The sequence below is a fragment of the Saimiri boliviensis genome, chromosome 10 (genome assembly GCF_048565385.1).
Source record: "Saimiri boliviensis isolate mSaiBol1 chromosome 10, mSaiBol1.pri, whole genome shotgun sequence".
Lineage (NCBI taxonomy): Eukaryota > Metazoa > Chordata > Mammalia > Primates > Cebidae > Saimiri > Saimiri boliviensis.
In genome coordinates, this window is record NC_133458.1 from 26,086,317 (window position 1) to 26,101,499 (window position 15,183).

The 15,183-nt window shown below is 38.3% G+C and overlaps 1 protein-coding gene across 7 annotated transcripts in view; it reads right to left on the reverse strand.

Annotated features, from left to right (window-relative positions):
- Positions 1-15,183, reverse strand: part of MKLN1 (muskelin 1) — a 380,873-nt gene that overhangs the window by 123,361 nt on the left and 242,329 nt on the right. The window lies entirely within an intron of this gene.

Genomic DNA, 15,183 nt, shown 5'->3' on the forward strand with positions numbered 1-15,183 from the left:
ATTGCCAGTTAACAGAAGACTGTATAAGGCCCATCTTTGTCCATCCTGTACTAGATTAAAAAAAGAAAAAAGCTATATAATAGTATGCAACAGCCTTATAAGGATTATCCCACCATAAACACTTTTCACTCCAGTAGATCCCAGAAACTACATTATCCCCAACACTGTAGGTAAAGGGGAAAAAAAAGAACTAGTGAGATAAATTCTAATCAAGGAATGGTATTCAACAAAAGATATACCCAGACTATGCAAAACCAAATAAAACAAGATTACAATATAAAAATAACAATTACATATTCCTATGGACTCTGCTTCAATAACTAAATCAGTGTTTGAAATCAGCTCTAAAATATTTATATCTAGAAGCAAACAAAGATTTACTAATCAACCCTGCCAAGTTTATGAATTTAAAATCCCAATCTACTCTAGATTTGTCTAATGTAACTTGTTTTCCTACCATATATTAGATAAAATGGATTAGTTATATAGAGAACAATTTATATTATGCAGACTGTTGTCGATTATAAAAATTAAGAAGAAAATTACTTGAACACATGCTGGAAAAGCTATTCAGAAAACCAATTCAGATGTTTTGTTGGAGAGACGTCATACTTCATGATAATGGATAATATAGATGATAAAGATGGTAAGAATAAATCTGCTGGTCCTGCATCTTATCACACACAAAAATTAATTCGAGATAGATCAGAACTGATCCAACACCAATCTTTTAGAATTGAAGGTGGCCTAGTCGGGCGTAGTGGCTCACACCTGTAATCCCAGCACTTTGGGAGGCCAAGGCGGGCACATCACGAGGTCAGAAGTTTGAGACCAGCCGAGCCAACATGGTGAAATCCCATGTCTACTAAAAATACAAAAATTAGCTGAGTGTGGTGGCGGGCACCTGTAATCCCAGCTACTCAGGAGGCTGAGGCAGGAGAATTGCTTGAACCCCAGAGGCAGAGGTTACAGTGAGCAAGATTGCACCACTACCTTCCAGCTTGGGTGGCAGAGCAAGACTGTCTCAGGGGGAAAAAAGGATTGAAGATCGAAATGGAAGAGCTAAAACTTTAAATAACTCAGACAAAAACTTAGGGCAAATCTTCATGACTTTAGATTTGGCAATGGATTCTAGATATGATAGCAAAAGTACAAACAAAATAAAATAAAATTGGATTTCGTCAAAACTAAAACTTTAGTATCAAAGGATACCATCAAGAAAGTGAAAAAATAGAATGGGAGAAAATATTTGCAAATCTTTTATCTCTTAAGAGTCTGGTATCGGAATATATATATATATATATATATATATATATATATATATACATACACACACACACACACACACACACACACACATATATATATATATATTTAAACCCTTACCAATTTAACAACAAAATGACAAACAATCCAATTCAAAAATAGACAAAGGACCTGAATAGCCCTTTCTCCAAAGAAAGTAAACAAATGGCCAAGAGACACATGAAAAGATGATTAATATTATTAGTCACCAGGAAATGTAAACAAAACCACAAAATACTGCATCACATTCACTAGCATGGCAATAATAATAATAATAATAATAATTTTAAAATGCAAAACAAGTGTTGACAAAGAAGGCAACTGGAACTGTCATGCATTGCTGGCAGGAATGTAAAATGGTACACATACTGTTGGAAACCATTTGGCAGTGCCTCAAAAAGTTAACCATAGAATTACTACATGACCAAGAACTTCCACTCCTAGGTATAAACCCAAATGAAGTGAAAAAAGGTATTCACACAAACAGTTGTACATGAATGTTCACAGGGGTACTATTCACAATAGCCAAAAGGTGGAAGCAACCCAAATGTCCATCAACTGATGAATGGCCAAACTACAGTATTTCCATGCAATGTAGTATTCTGCCATAAGAAGGAATGCATACCCAAACACACTACAACCTGGATTAACCTCAAAAACATATTAACTGAAAGTAGTCAGATATAAAAGGTATCTGACTCACCCAGAACAAGTAAATGCACAGAGGCATGAAGCAGATCAGTGGTTGTCAAAAGCTGGGCTGAGATCGAAAAGGAGATACTCCTTACTAGATGGAGGTAATAGTTGCTCAATTCTGTAAATGCACTAAATATCATTGAATTATACACTTTAAAATGGCTAACTTTATATTATGTGTGAATTTTACCTCAGTAAAAAAAGAATTAAGCTGGTGGTGATAAGAATGGCAATAATAATAATGCTAACATTTTGTGAGCACTAACTTCTCATTTGGCACATTGCTCAGACTTACACATGCATTACACTAGTTACTCTCTTTATCCTAATTTTACAGATGAAGAAATATAATTACAAAGCTAATAAATGACAGAGTTTGAGATTAAAAAAAAAAATCCGTCATCTGTCTCTGGCTTACACTGTTGGCTGGCTGACCCAACTTCCATCCCAGCCCGGTTCTTCCTAGCCACCTTCCAGGAAAGGGTGGACATATGACAGAGGTCAATGAGATGCAAGCACAAGTTTGTAATGGGTTAAGTTTTGCTTTCTGAAACAAATGCTACCTCTTCTTCTGCCTCTGTTATATGAACCGTTACAACTGCAACAATCACTGTGCAACTATGAAATGACCAAGAGAATCTCAAAGATAACAATCATTAGTGAGCCACTCAACTCTCATCAGCAGCCTCCTATTTCCAGTTTTATTTTTTCATTCACAGCCACTTTAATCTGCATAAATTCCAGATATATTAGATGTACATATTTCATTAAGTTTCTCCACAAGATACAGACTTAAAAAATATTCATGATACTGTTATATACCAGAAAATAAAATAACAGTAGCTCCTTAATACAATAGCATCAAAAATCCTGTCAGTGTTCACAAATCCACAACTAATAAAAAAGTTTTTCCTAGTTTCAAGTCCAAATAAAGCTCATGAATTATGATTAGTTAGTATATCTCTTAAGTAACTTTTAATTCATTGGTGTCTCTCAGCTGCATTTTTCCCCCTTTAAATTTTTTGCTGAAGAAACTGGGTTGTCCTAAAAACTTTCCCATAGTCTGGATTTTGCTGACTATACCCTAGTCCCAATGTTTATTTTCTGTAAATTAGAAATTCAATCTTCTCTAGTTTTCTTATGTGGGAAACAAAAACCAAAAAACCTATTTGTTTAATCCACTGTAATAGAACCTTCTGTTAGTTGGAGTTAAAAGCATTTCTACTGATTCACTGACTAGCTGACCCAAGTTTTAACCACTACTTTACAAAGACTGTTTACATTTATATACCATTTACACTCTAAGTAGCTATTAAAACTTCCTTATTACAGACACTGCCATAGGAAAATTGAATTTGATAATCTTTAGTCATTAACCTTTTTTATCCCTATCAAATTAATAGGTGTAGTAATGTGTCTTTTGGTAATTCAAAGTTTCTTTAAGAGTACAATTGCATATTGAACAGACAACGTAGGTAGATATTCATATTCTTTATCTTTGCATATTGAATGGATGATATAGATATTCACATCTTTCTTTCTTATTAACTCATACTCCATCTCACTGCCATATCACCCTTTCTTTCGCTCTTCAGTCATCCTTAAGTCTTAGATACCCTTCCCTGACAATTAGTCAGGTATAGCCTTGTAACTATCATAGTAAAAATGGGCCTTTATATAAATTGTAACATACAATCCATTATCCTATATACTAAACCCCTAAAACCAATGGAAAGCATCTGTTTGTACATTTATAGTAGTATTAATAAAATATCAACAGAATTTTTGTTATTAAAAATAAAATAAAAAATCTAGAATATCTAATCTAAAGTAAAACATAATGGTCTAACTGAAGAACATTTTAGGTAAATTTTTTAATGTTTTAAGCACATTTTAACTTAATAAAGTTCTTCAACTTCAATTTTTTCCAACTCTTCCTTTTTATTTTTTTTTTAAAAAAAGACAGTGTCTCACTCTGTTGCCAAGGCTAGAGTGCAATGGTGAGAGAGGGTGTATTAGTTTCCTTGGGTTTCCACACCAAATTACAACAAATTGATGGCTTAAAACAACAGAAATTTATTTTCTCATAGTTTTGGAGGCCAGAAGTCTGAAATCACAGTGTCAGCAGTACCATGCTCCCTTCAAAGGATCTCAGAAAGGATCCTTCTTTGCCTCTTCCATATTTGGTGGCTCTTGATTTTTTTTAGCTTGTAACAGCCTAACTCCTATCTCTGCCACCCATCTTCACATAGCTTTCTTCCCTGTGTCTTTGTCTTTTCTGTGTCTAGTAAGGATACTCATCACTGGATTCAGAGGCCATCCTAATCAAAGATGCTCTCACCTTGAGATCCCTACCTTAATTATATTTACTAACACTTTATTCCAAATAAGGTCACATTCTGAGATGTCACATATCTTGGTAGGGCTGGGGGTTGTGGGAGAGACCATTCAATCTACTACACAGAGCCAGCCAGGCCAAAAAAAAAAAAAAAAGCAGTGAATGCTTACAAAAATTAGTTCTAGGTACTGCTGTTAAAATGCTAGTGTGGTTGCAGCCTAGGAGACAGAGCAGAAAATGGTATACGTTGAGAATGAAGAGGCAGGCATTCAGTCACCAGGTTATGCAGTTTGTGCAATTGCATGGAGTTTGAATTATAAATGCAATAGGATCTATTAAGCACAACAAAAAGCTATGATCTGATTAACATTACACACACATACGCAGACAATGTGCATTACAGAGAGTGGATTAAAAGAACTGGCAGACCAGTTAGGATACTGTTATAATAAACTCAGGAAAGAGATGAGATTAAGGAGACTTGGACTACAATAGTGTGGAGATGGACAAGAACAGACAGTTTTGACACAAATACTAGAGAAATAATTGATGGGATTTGGTGATAGATCCGATGCAGGGAGGAAAGAGGGAGGCATCAAGTGTGGTAACATAGTTTCTGACTTGAGTAACAGGGTAACTGGTGATATCATTTACTCTGATGGAAAGAACTGGCAAAGAAAAAATGAAACTAGAAAAGTCCAGATTTTATATCTATGTCTATCTGAGGTTATATAATAAATCACTCCAGTACCTTAAAACAACAGTGATCTATGATTTCTCATGATTCTGTGGGTTGGCTAGACAGCTTTTTCATTGGTAGCTCCTGTATTCATTTATGTAGTTGTATTCAGCTGGTGCACTGGCTAGGGAACTGGGCTTAACTGGAGTGGGAAATGGGGAGGCTGGGCTTAACTGGGATTGGGCTTTCAACCTCGAAGAAGCTAGATAGGCTTTCTTCAAGCAGTTATCTCTACGTTCCTATAGGCCTTGCTTAGAAATTGCAATATCACGTCCTTAGACTTTTCTGTTGGTCAAAGAAAAACCCCAAGACCAACCAAGATTCGTGAGGTAGACGAAGCTGAACCTTCTGCTGGAAGGAGCTATAATTTGTGACCATATTAAGATTTGGACTCTGTTTTAGGACAAGCAGAGAAACATAAAAAGGTTTTAAGGTGGGCCAGGTGTGGTAGCTCACGCCTGTAATCCCAGCACTTTGGGAGGCCAAGGTGAGCAGGTCATGAGGTCAGGAGTTTTGAGTCCAGCCTGACCAACAAAGTGAAACCTCATCTCTACTAAAAATGCAAAAAATTAGCTGGGTGTGGTGGCGGGCACCTGTAATTCCAGCTACTTGGGAGGCTAAGGCAGGAGAATCGCTTGAACCTAAGAGGCAGAAGTTGCAGTGAGCCGACAGCACACCACGCACTCCAGCCCAGACAAGAGTGCAAGACTCTGCCTCAAAGAAAAAAAAAAAGCTTTTAAGATGTGGAACAATAGCAACAAAATTTGATATCCATTCAGGATTAGAAATTCTCAGAAAACTTCAAACAGGAGGAAATCTTCTCAAGGAATACATGCTTTATGATGATTCCCTCTAATACTGGAACAGAAGGAAGGCTGGGGTAGTGAGTGGGGAAAACAGGAAGGGGAAATTCACAGATGCAAAGAAAATATTTGCAAATCATATATAAATCTGATAAAGAACTTAAATACAAAATAGAAATTCTCAAAACAATAAGTAAACAACAAATTTCAAAATGACAAACCTTTTGAACAGACGCTTCACCAGAAATCAAGAAAGCAACAAGTGTACAAAAAATGGTCAACATCATTAATCATTTTTAAAATGCAAATTAAAGCCACAAAGATTTGTATATAATTTTTTGTTTTGAGAGACAGTTTTGCTTTGTCTGTCTCCCTAGCTGGAGTGCAGTGGCAAGATCTTGGCTCACTGCAACCTCCACCTCCTGGGTTCAAGTGATTCTTGTGCCTCAGCCTCCTAAGCAGCTGGAATTACAGGCATGAGTTGCCATGACTGGCTACTTTTTTGGTATTTTTAGCGGATATGGGGTTTGGCCATGTTGGTCAGGCTGGTCTCAAACTCCTGGCCTCAAGTGATCTGCCTGCCTTGGCCTCCCAAAGTGCTGGGAATACAGGCATGAGTCACACTGCCCAGCCACTTCTATATTAATTTTTAGCACATCTTTGTAATGGCCAAAAATTGGAAAACAATCTAATGTACATCAACAGGTATATGGATAAACAAACTGTGAGATATTCATAAAATAGAAATCAAGTAGGCAACAAGATTCTACTATTATTATCTGAATAATGACACTCATACTTGCCAATATGTTTGTGTGTACACATAAATGTACGCACATACCTGTTTAAATTTGTATTTGATGCAAGGAACCCATATCAAGATATGAATGGGCACAAACCTGGTTGTTAGCATTGGTTATTAGAGAGGAAAAGGTGACAGGACAAAAAAGGAAAACGATTATTTTATTTTAAAAAGTTATTCCCATTTTAAAAAACCAACATGTATGCTATTTTATGTAAAGTATGTGTCTGTGTGATGTATGCATAGAGTTAAGCTGACTTGTCTTCAAAATGGTGGCAGTGGTGGGGGTGCAGTCAGGATGATGGAATTCAGCTGACTGATAATTTCTTTTAAATTTCTTATGTTTTTAACTCCTTGATTCACTTTTAATAAATATTTGCAATTTGTATAAACAAAAAATTAAAATCATTTTCACAATGATGGGGGCAATATTTTGAGACCTAATGAAAAACATTCCTGTTAATTCTGGATCATCTGTACTGATATACAGTAAATGCTGCATGAATGAAAATCCCATGGGGAGGGATCCAAGATGGCCGATTAAGAGCAGCTCAGGACTGTAGCTCCCAGTGACAGCATGGAGGGTGAGTGGACGCCGCATTTCCAGATGGATTTGTATTGCCCACAGACCAGGAGACTCCCAGGCAGAGTAGCTCCTCGGGTCGCCAGCATGGCTGTTTCGGCTGGTGCAGCTGTTGTGGCCAACACCCTGGCGCGGCAGTTCTCCGTACAAAATACACAGGTCCAGGTGCCGTTTCAGCTGGTGATTGGAGCTCCTGGGAGACAGAGTCTCTCGTTCAACTGATAAAAAAAGGGGACTGAAACAGGGAACCAGGCCAGGAGATTCCTGGGCAAAAAAGCACCACGAATCTCAGTGCGGCTGTTTCAGCCAGTGCAGTGGGTCGCTGCATGGGAAATCACACAGATCCCAGCGCCTATTGAACAGGCGACAGGAACACCTGGGAGACAGAGTCAACCATTCAACTTAAAAAAAAAAGGACTCTCAGGCAGGGACTCAGATGATTAGGCTCGGCTGGTCCTATCGCCACAAAAAGCAGCAATCTGAAACGCTCTGGATTGAGAGTTTCAAAGCAAGCACAGCTGAACCCAGGACGGTCCAGCTCTGTGGGAGAGAGGCGTCTGCCATTACCGAGGCAGTCCACCACTACGGAGGTAGTCCGCCATTGCCGAGGCAGCCCGTCATTACAGAGAGGGTCCGCCATTATAGAGGTGGGCCACCACTGCCCAGGCAGTTTTAACTATACCCATATAAACAGGACTGCAGGGAAGTTCACACAACAGCTTGGCAGAGCCCACTGCAGCTCAGCAAAGCCTCTGCAGGCAGACAGTGACTAGGCTGCCTCCTCGCTGGGCAGGGCAGCCCTGAAAAAAGGCAGCAGCACAACAGAAACCCACAAATAAAGCCCTAACTCCCTGGGACAGAGCACCTGGGGAAAAAAAGGGGTGGGGAGGGTAATGAGTTCTGCTGCAGCAGACATAAATATACCTGCCCAGGAGCTCTGAATGAACAAGGGAGCTCACAGCTCAGCATTTGAGCTCCTATAAAGGAGATTGTCTCCTCAAGCAGCTCCCTGACCCCCATATGTCCGAAGAGTCACCTCATAAAGGAGAGCTTAGACTCACATCCGGTGGGTATTCTTCTGGGACAAAGATAGCAGAAGAAAAAACTGGCAGCAACCCTAACTGTTCTGTAGCCACTACAGGTGATCCCCAGGAAGCAGGACCTGGAGTGGACCACAGCAGTCCTACAGCAGAGGGGCCTGAATGGTAGAAGGAAAACTAAGAAACAGAAAGAAATACTTTAATATCAACAACCTGGAAGTCCACTCAGAGACCCAATCTGAAAGTCAACAACTACAAAGACGACAGGTGGATAAATCCACATAGATGGGAAGAAACCAGTGCAAAAAGGATGAAAATACCCAAAACTAGAAAGCCTCTCTTCCTACAAGGGATCAAAACTCCTTACCAGCAAGGGAAGAAGGCTGGATGGAGAATGAGTGTGACGAATTGACAGAATCAGGCTTCAGAAGGTGGGTAAACAGAAACTTCTCTGAGCTAAAAGAACATGTTCTAACCCAATGCAAAGAAACTAAGAACCTTGAAAAAAGATTTGATGAAATGCTAACGAGAATTAGAGAGGAATATAAGTGAATTGATGGAGCTGAAAAAAAACAACACGAGAACTCCACGAAGCATACACGAGTTTCAACAGCCAAACTGACCAAGCAGAAGAAAGCATATCAGAGGTCAAAGATCAACTCAATGAAATAAAACAAGAAGGCAAGATTAGACACAAAAGGGTAAAAAGGAATGAACAAAGTCTCCAAGAAATATGGGACTATGTGAAAAGACCTAATGTACATTTGATAGGTGTACCTGACTGTGAGGGAGAGAATGAATCCAACCTGGAAAATACTCTTCAGGATATACAGGAAAAGTTCCCCAACCTAGCAAGGCAGGCCAATATTCAAATCCAGGAAATACAGAAAACACCACAAAGATAGTCCTCAAGAAGAGGAACCCCAAGGCAAATAATCGTCAGATTCACCAGGGCTGAAATGAAGGAGAAAATCCTAAGGGCAGCCAGAGAGAAAGGCTGGGTTACCCACAAAGGGAAGCCCATCAGACTCACAGCAGATCTCTCAGCAGAAGCCCTACAAGCCAGAAGAGAGTGGGGGCCAATATTCAACATCCTTTCGGAAAAGAGCTTTCAACACAGAATTTCATATCCAGCCAAACTAACCTTAATAAGTGAAGGAGAAATAAAATCCTTTATGAACACGCAAGTACTCAGAGATTTAATCACCACCAGACCTGCTTTACAAGAGCTCCTGAAAGAGGCACTAAACATAGAAAGAAACAACTAGTATCAGCCACTCCAAAAACATACTAAATGGTAAAGAGCATCAACACAATGAAGAAACTGCATCAACTAACAGGCAAAACAGCCAGCTAGCATCAAAATGGCAGGATCAAATTCACACATAACAATATTAATCCTAAATGTAAATGGGCTAAATGCCCCAATCAAATGACACAGACTGGCAAATTGAATAAAAAGCCAAAACCCATCGGTGTGCTGTATCCAGGAAAACCATCTCACATGCAAGGATACACAAAGGCTCAAAAAAAAGGGATGGAGGAAGATTCACCAAGCAAATAGAGAGCAAAAAAAAGCAGGAGTTGCAATTAACATCTCTGATAAATAGATTTTAAACCAACAAAGATCAAAAGAGACAAAGACAGACATTACATAATGGTAAGAGGATCAATGCAACAAGAAGAGCTAACAATCCTAAATATGTACTCACCCAACACAGGAACACTGAGATACATAAAGCACTTTCTTAATGACCTACAAAGAGACTTAGACTCCCACACAATAATAGTGGGAGACTTTAATACCCCATTGTCAATATTAGATAGATCTACGAGACAGAAAATTAACAAGGATATTCAGGACTTGAACTCAGACCTGGACCAAGCAAACCTAACAGACATTTACAGAACTCTCCACCCCAAATCCACAGAATATACATTGCTTTCAGCACCACATCACACCTACTCTAAAACTGACCACGTAACTGGAAGTAAATCACTACTCAGCAAATGCAAAAGAACAGAAATCATAACAAACAGTCTCTCAGACCACAGTGCAATCAAGTTAGAATTCAGAAACTAACTCAGAACCGCACAGCTTCATAGAAACTGAACAACTGGCTCTTGAATGTTGTTGACTGGATAAACAATGAAATGAAGGCAGAAATAAAGATGTTCTTCGAAACCAAAGAGAACCAACACACAATCTACCAGAATCTCTGGGACACATTTAAAGCAATGTCTAGAGGAAAATATATAGCAATAAATGCACACATGAGAAGCAAGGAAAGATCTAAAATCAACACCCTCTAGTCAAAATTGAAAGAGAGAGAGGAGCAAGATCAAAAAAACTGAAACCCTAGCAGAAGACAAGAAATAACTAAGAATAGAGCAGAACTGAAGGAGACAGACACACAAAAAAACCCTCAAAAAAAAAAAAATCAATAAATCCAGGAGCTGGTTTTTTCAAAAGATCAACAAAATAGACAGACCACTAGCCAGATTAATACAAAAGAAAAGAGGGAAGAATCAAATAAATGTAATAAAAAACAATAAAAGGGATATCACCACAGATTCCACAGAAATAGAAACCATCATCAGAGATTATTACAAACAACTCTATGCACATAAACTAGCAAACCTGGAAGGAATGGAAAAATTCCTGGACACCTGCATCCTCTCAAGCCTAAACCAGGAAGAAGTCGAAACCCTGAATAAACCAGTAACAAGGTCTGAAGTTGAGGCAACGATTAAGAGCCTACCGCCCAAAAAAAAACCCATGTCCAGATGGGTTCACAGCCGAATTCAACCAGACATACAAAGAGGAGCTGGTACCACTCCTTCTGAAACTATTCCAAACAATCCAAAGAGAGGGAATCCTGCCCAAATCATTTTATGAGACCAATATCATCCTGATATCAAAACCCAGCAGAGACTCGGCAAGAAAAGAAAACTTCAGGCCAATATCCATGATGAACACAGATACCAAAATCTTCAATAAAATACTGGCAAACTGATTGCAACAGCACATCAAAAAGCTTACCCATGATGATCAAGCAGGTTTCATCCTGGGGATGCAAGGCTGGTTCAACATACACAAGTCTGTAAATGTAATTCACCACATAAACAGAATCAAGGACAAAAACCACATGATTATCTCAATAGATGCAGAGAAGGCCTTTGGACAAAACCACATGATTATCTCAATAGATGTAGAGAAGGCCTTTGGACAAAACCACATGATTATCTCAATAGATGCAGAGAAGGCCTTTGGACAAAACCACATGATTATCTCAATAGATGTAGAGAAGGCCTTTGGACAAAACCACATGATTATCTCAATAGATGCAGAGAAGGCCTTTGACAAAATTCAACAGCCCTTTATGCTAAAAATCCTCAATAAACTAGGTATCGAAAGAACGTATCTCAAAATAATAAAAGCTATTTACGACAAACCTACAGCCAATATCATACTGAATGGGCAAAAACTGGAAGCATTCCCCTTGAAATCCAGCACTAGACAAACATGCCCTCTCTCACCACTCCTATTCAATATAGTTTTGTAAGTTCTAGCCAGAGCAATCAGGCAAGAAAAAGAAATAGAGTATTCAAACAGGAAAGGAGGAAGTCAAATTGTCTCTATTTGCAGATGACATGATTGTATATCTAGAAGACCCCATCACCTCAGCCCAAAATCTCCTCAAACGGATAAGCAATTTCAGCAAAGTCTCAGATACAAAATCCATGTGAAGAAATCACAAGCATTCCTATACACCAATAACAGACTTAAAGAGAGCCAAATCAAGAACGAACTGCCATTCACAAGTGCTACAAAGAGAATAAAATACCTAGGAATACAACTGACCAGGAACATAAAGGACCTCTTCAAGGAGAACTACAAACCACCGTCCAACGAAATAAGAGAGGACACAAACAAATAGAGAAACATTCCATGTTCATGGTTAGGAAGAATCAATATTGTGAAAATGGCCATACTGCCCAAAGTAATTTACAGATTCAACGCTATCCCCATCAAGCTACCAATGACGTTCTTCACAGATCTGGAAAAAAACACCTTAAACTTTATACGGAACCAAAAGAGAGCCCGCATAGCCAAGCCAATTCTAAGCAAAAAGAACAAAGCTGGAGGCATGACACTACCAGACTTCAAACTATACTACAAGGCTACAGTAATCAAAACAGCATGGTACTGGTACCAAAACAGAGATATAGATCAATGGAACAGAACAGAGGCATCGGAGGCAACACAACACATCTACAACCATCTGCTCTTTGAAAAACCTTACAAAAACAAGCAATGGAGAAAAGAGTCCCTGTTTAATAAATGGTGTTGGAAAAACTGGCTAGCCATGTGCAGAAAGCAGAAACAGGACCCCTTCTCACACCTTACACTAAAATTAACTCCAGATGGATTAAAGACTTAAACATAAGACCCAACACCATAAAAACCCTAAAAGAAAACCTAGGAAAAACCATTCAGGGCATAGGCGTAGGCAAGGACTTCATGACCAAAACACCAAAAGCATTGGGAACAAAAGCCAAAATAGACAAATGGGACCTAATCAAACTCCACAGCTTCTGCACAGCAAAAGAAACAGTCATTAGAGTGAATCAGCAACCAACAGAATGGGAAAAAATTTTTGCAATCTACCCATCTGACAAAGGGCTAATATCCAGAATCTACAAAGAAGTAAAACAGATTTACAAGAAAAAAAACAAACAAACAAATCCATTCAAAAGTGGGCCAAGGATGTGAACAGACACTTTACAAAAGAAGACATACATAAGGCCAACAAACATATAAAAAAATGCTCATCATCACTGGTCATTAGAGAAATGCAAATCAAAACTACACTGAGCTACCATCTCATGCCAGTTAGAATGGTGATCATTAAAAAATCTGGAGACAACAGATGCTGGAGAGGATGTGGAGAAATAGGAACACTTTTACACTGTTGGTGGGAGTGTAAATTAGTTCAACCATGGTGGAAGACAGTGTGGCCATTCCTCAAGGACCTAGAAATAGAAATTCCATTTGACCCAGCAATCCCATTACTGGGTATATATCCAAAGGATTATAAATCGTTCTACTATAAGGACACATGCACATGAATGTTCACTGCAGCACTGTTTACAATAGCAAAGACCTGGAACCAACCCAAATGTCCATTGATGATAGACTGGACAGGGAAAATGTGGCACATACACACCATGGAATATTACCCAGCCATCAAAAACGATGAGTTCATGTCCTTTGTAGGGACATGAATGAACCTGGAAACCATCATTCTCAGAAAACTGACACAAGAACAGAAAATCAAACACCGCATGTTCTCACTAATAGGTGGGTGTTGAACAATGAGAACACATGGACACAGGGAGGGGAGCATCACACACTGGGGTCTGTCGGGGGGGGAAATGGGAGGGGCAGAGGGGGGTGGGAAGTTGGGGAGAGATAGCATGGGGAGAAATGCCAGATATAGGTGATGGGGAGGAAGGCAGCAAATCACACTGCCATGTGTGTACCTATGCAACAATCTTGTATATTCTTCACATGTACCCCAAAACCTAAAATGCAATAAAAATAATAATAAAAGAAAATCCCATAAATGTTTTAAAGATAGAATGTCACCCTTCTCTGTAATTAAATATGTGGTTACAGCAGTTATTAATACTGTCATGGAAAACATGTCTTTCAAGATGACTGGTGAAAACTCTCTAGCGTTGGTTAAAATGTACAGGCGATTACAAATGTCTTTTTAATTGCTATAAGGAAGGATTAGATCATAACTCCTTTACTGCAATTACAGGCTTTTTCCAAGGTAGTTTAAGTAAATTATGTGCCTTATGGAGAAACTACATGTGTTAGATAAACTTCATTATGATATGAATGATAGTGTTGTTGGCTGTGAGTTCAATGTTAACGAATCAAAAATACCTACATTAAGGTGTCTTTAAACAGAAGCATACACAAGACAAGATTATATATTGATTAGTTGATGAAAATATTGTAACCAAGACTCATAGGAACCTAACCCTGTATTTTCCTAGGAGCAATGGGGTTCAGTATTTGTTAAATCACTGTTCATGACTACCTTATAGGACATAACTACTGTGAATAACCAGAATCAACTGTATATGAAACCAAAATACTTGCCATAGCTTAAGGGCAGCAAAGTAGCTACTACATGTATCCTAATCCTTACAATTACTGTATGTTCATGGGAAGAATTTAAAAAGACATCAACATTCAGTGAAATAAGGTTTCTCCTTATTCAAAGCTAAATAAAACTAATTTATAGTTATTTGAAGCAAGCAGGTCATGTAACACCTTATTATTAGAATAAATTAAAAAGTGAGTAACTTTTTGTATCTGTAATATTATACTACTGGCAACAATTATTTTCTTACCAATACCTGCCTATAATAATACTGCTACTTTACATAAAGTATACTAAATTTCAGAAAATGCTTTTGTATACATTCTTATTTTATTCTCATAAGCGCAATTTGCATTCTGGGTATTGTATTTTTCATTTTTATTTTGCTCCTTTTTTATGTAGTTTCCAGTTCTTTACCAAAATTTTCAATATTAACTTTCATCTCCTTTTTTCCTTTCACATAGCAGGGCACTAATTTTAAGACTTGTATCTAAAACTCTCATTATCTGTAAATCCTTCTATTTTGACAGACACCAAATAAGGAAAACTAAAAGTAACTAGATGCTTGGACATCAGCTTCCTAAAAAAGTGTATCTTCTACTGCAGGCCTATTGCTAGGGATACTATCAATTCTTGATTATTTTAATCCAGTTTCAAGTGCTCAAATGATATGAAACCGGGTTTTACTCCCTGTG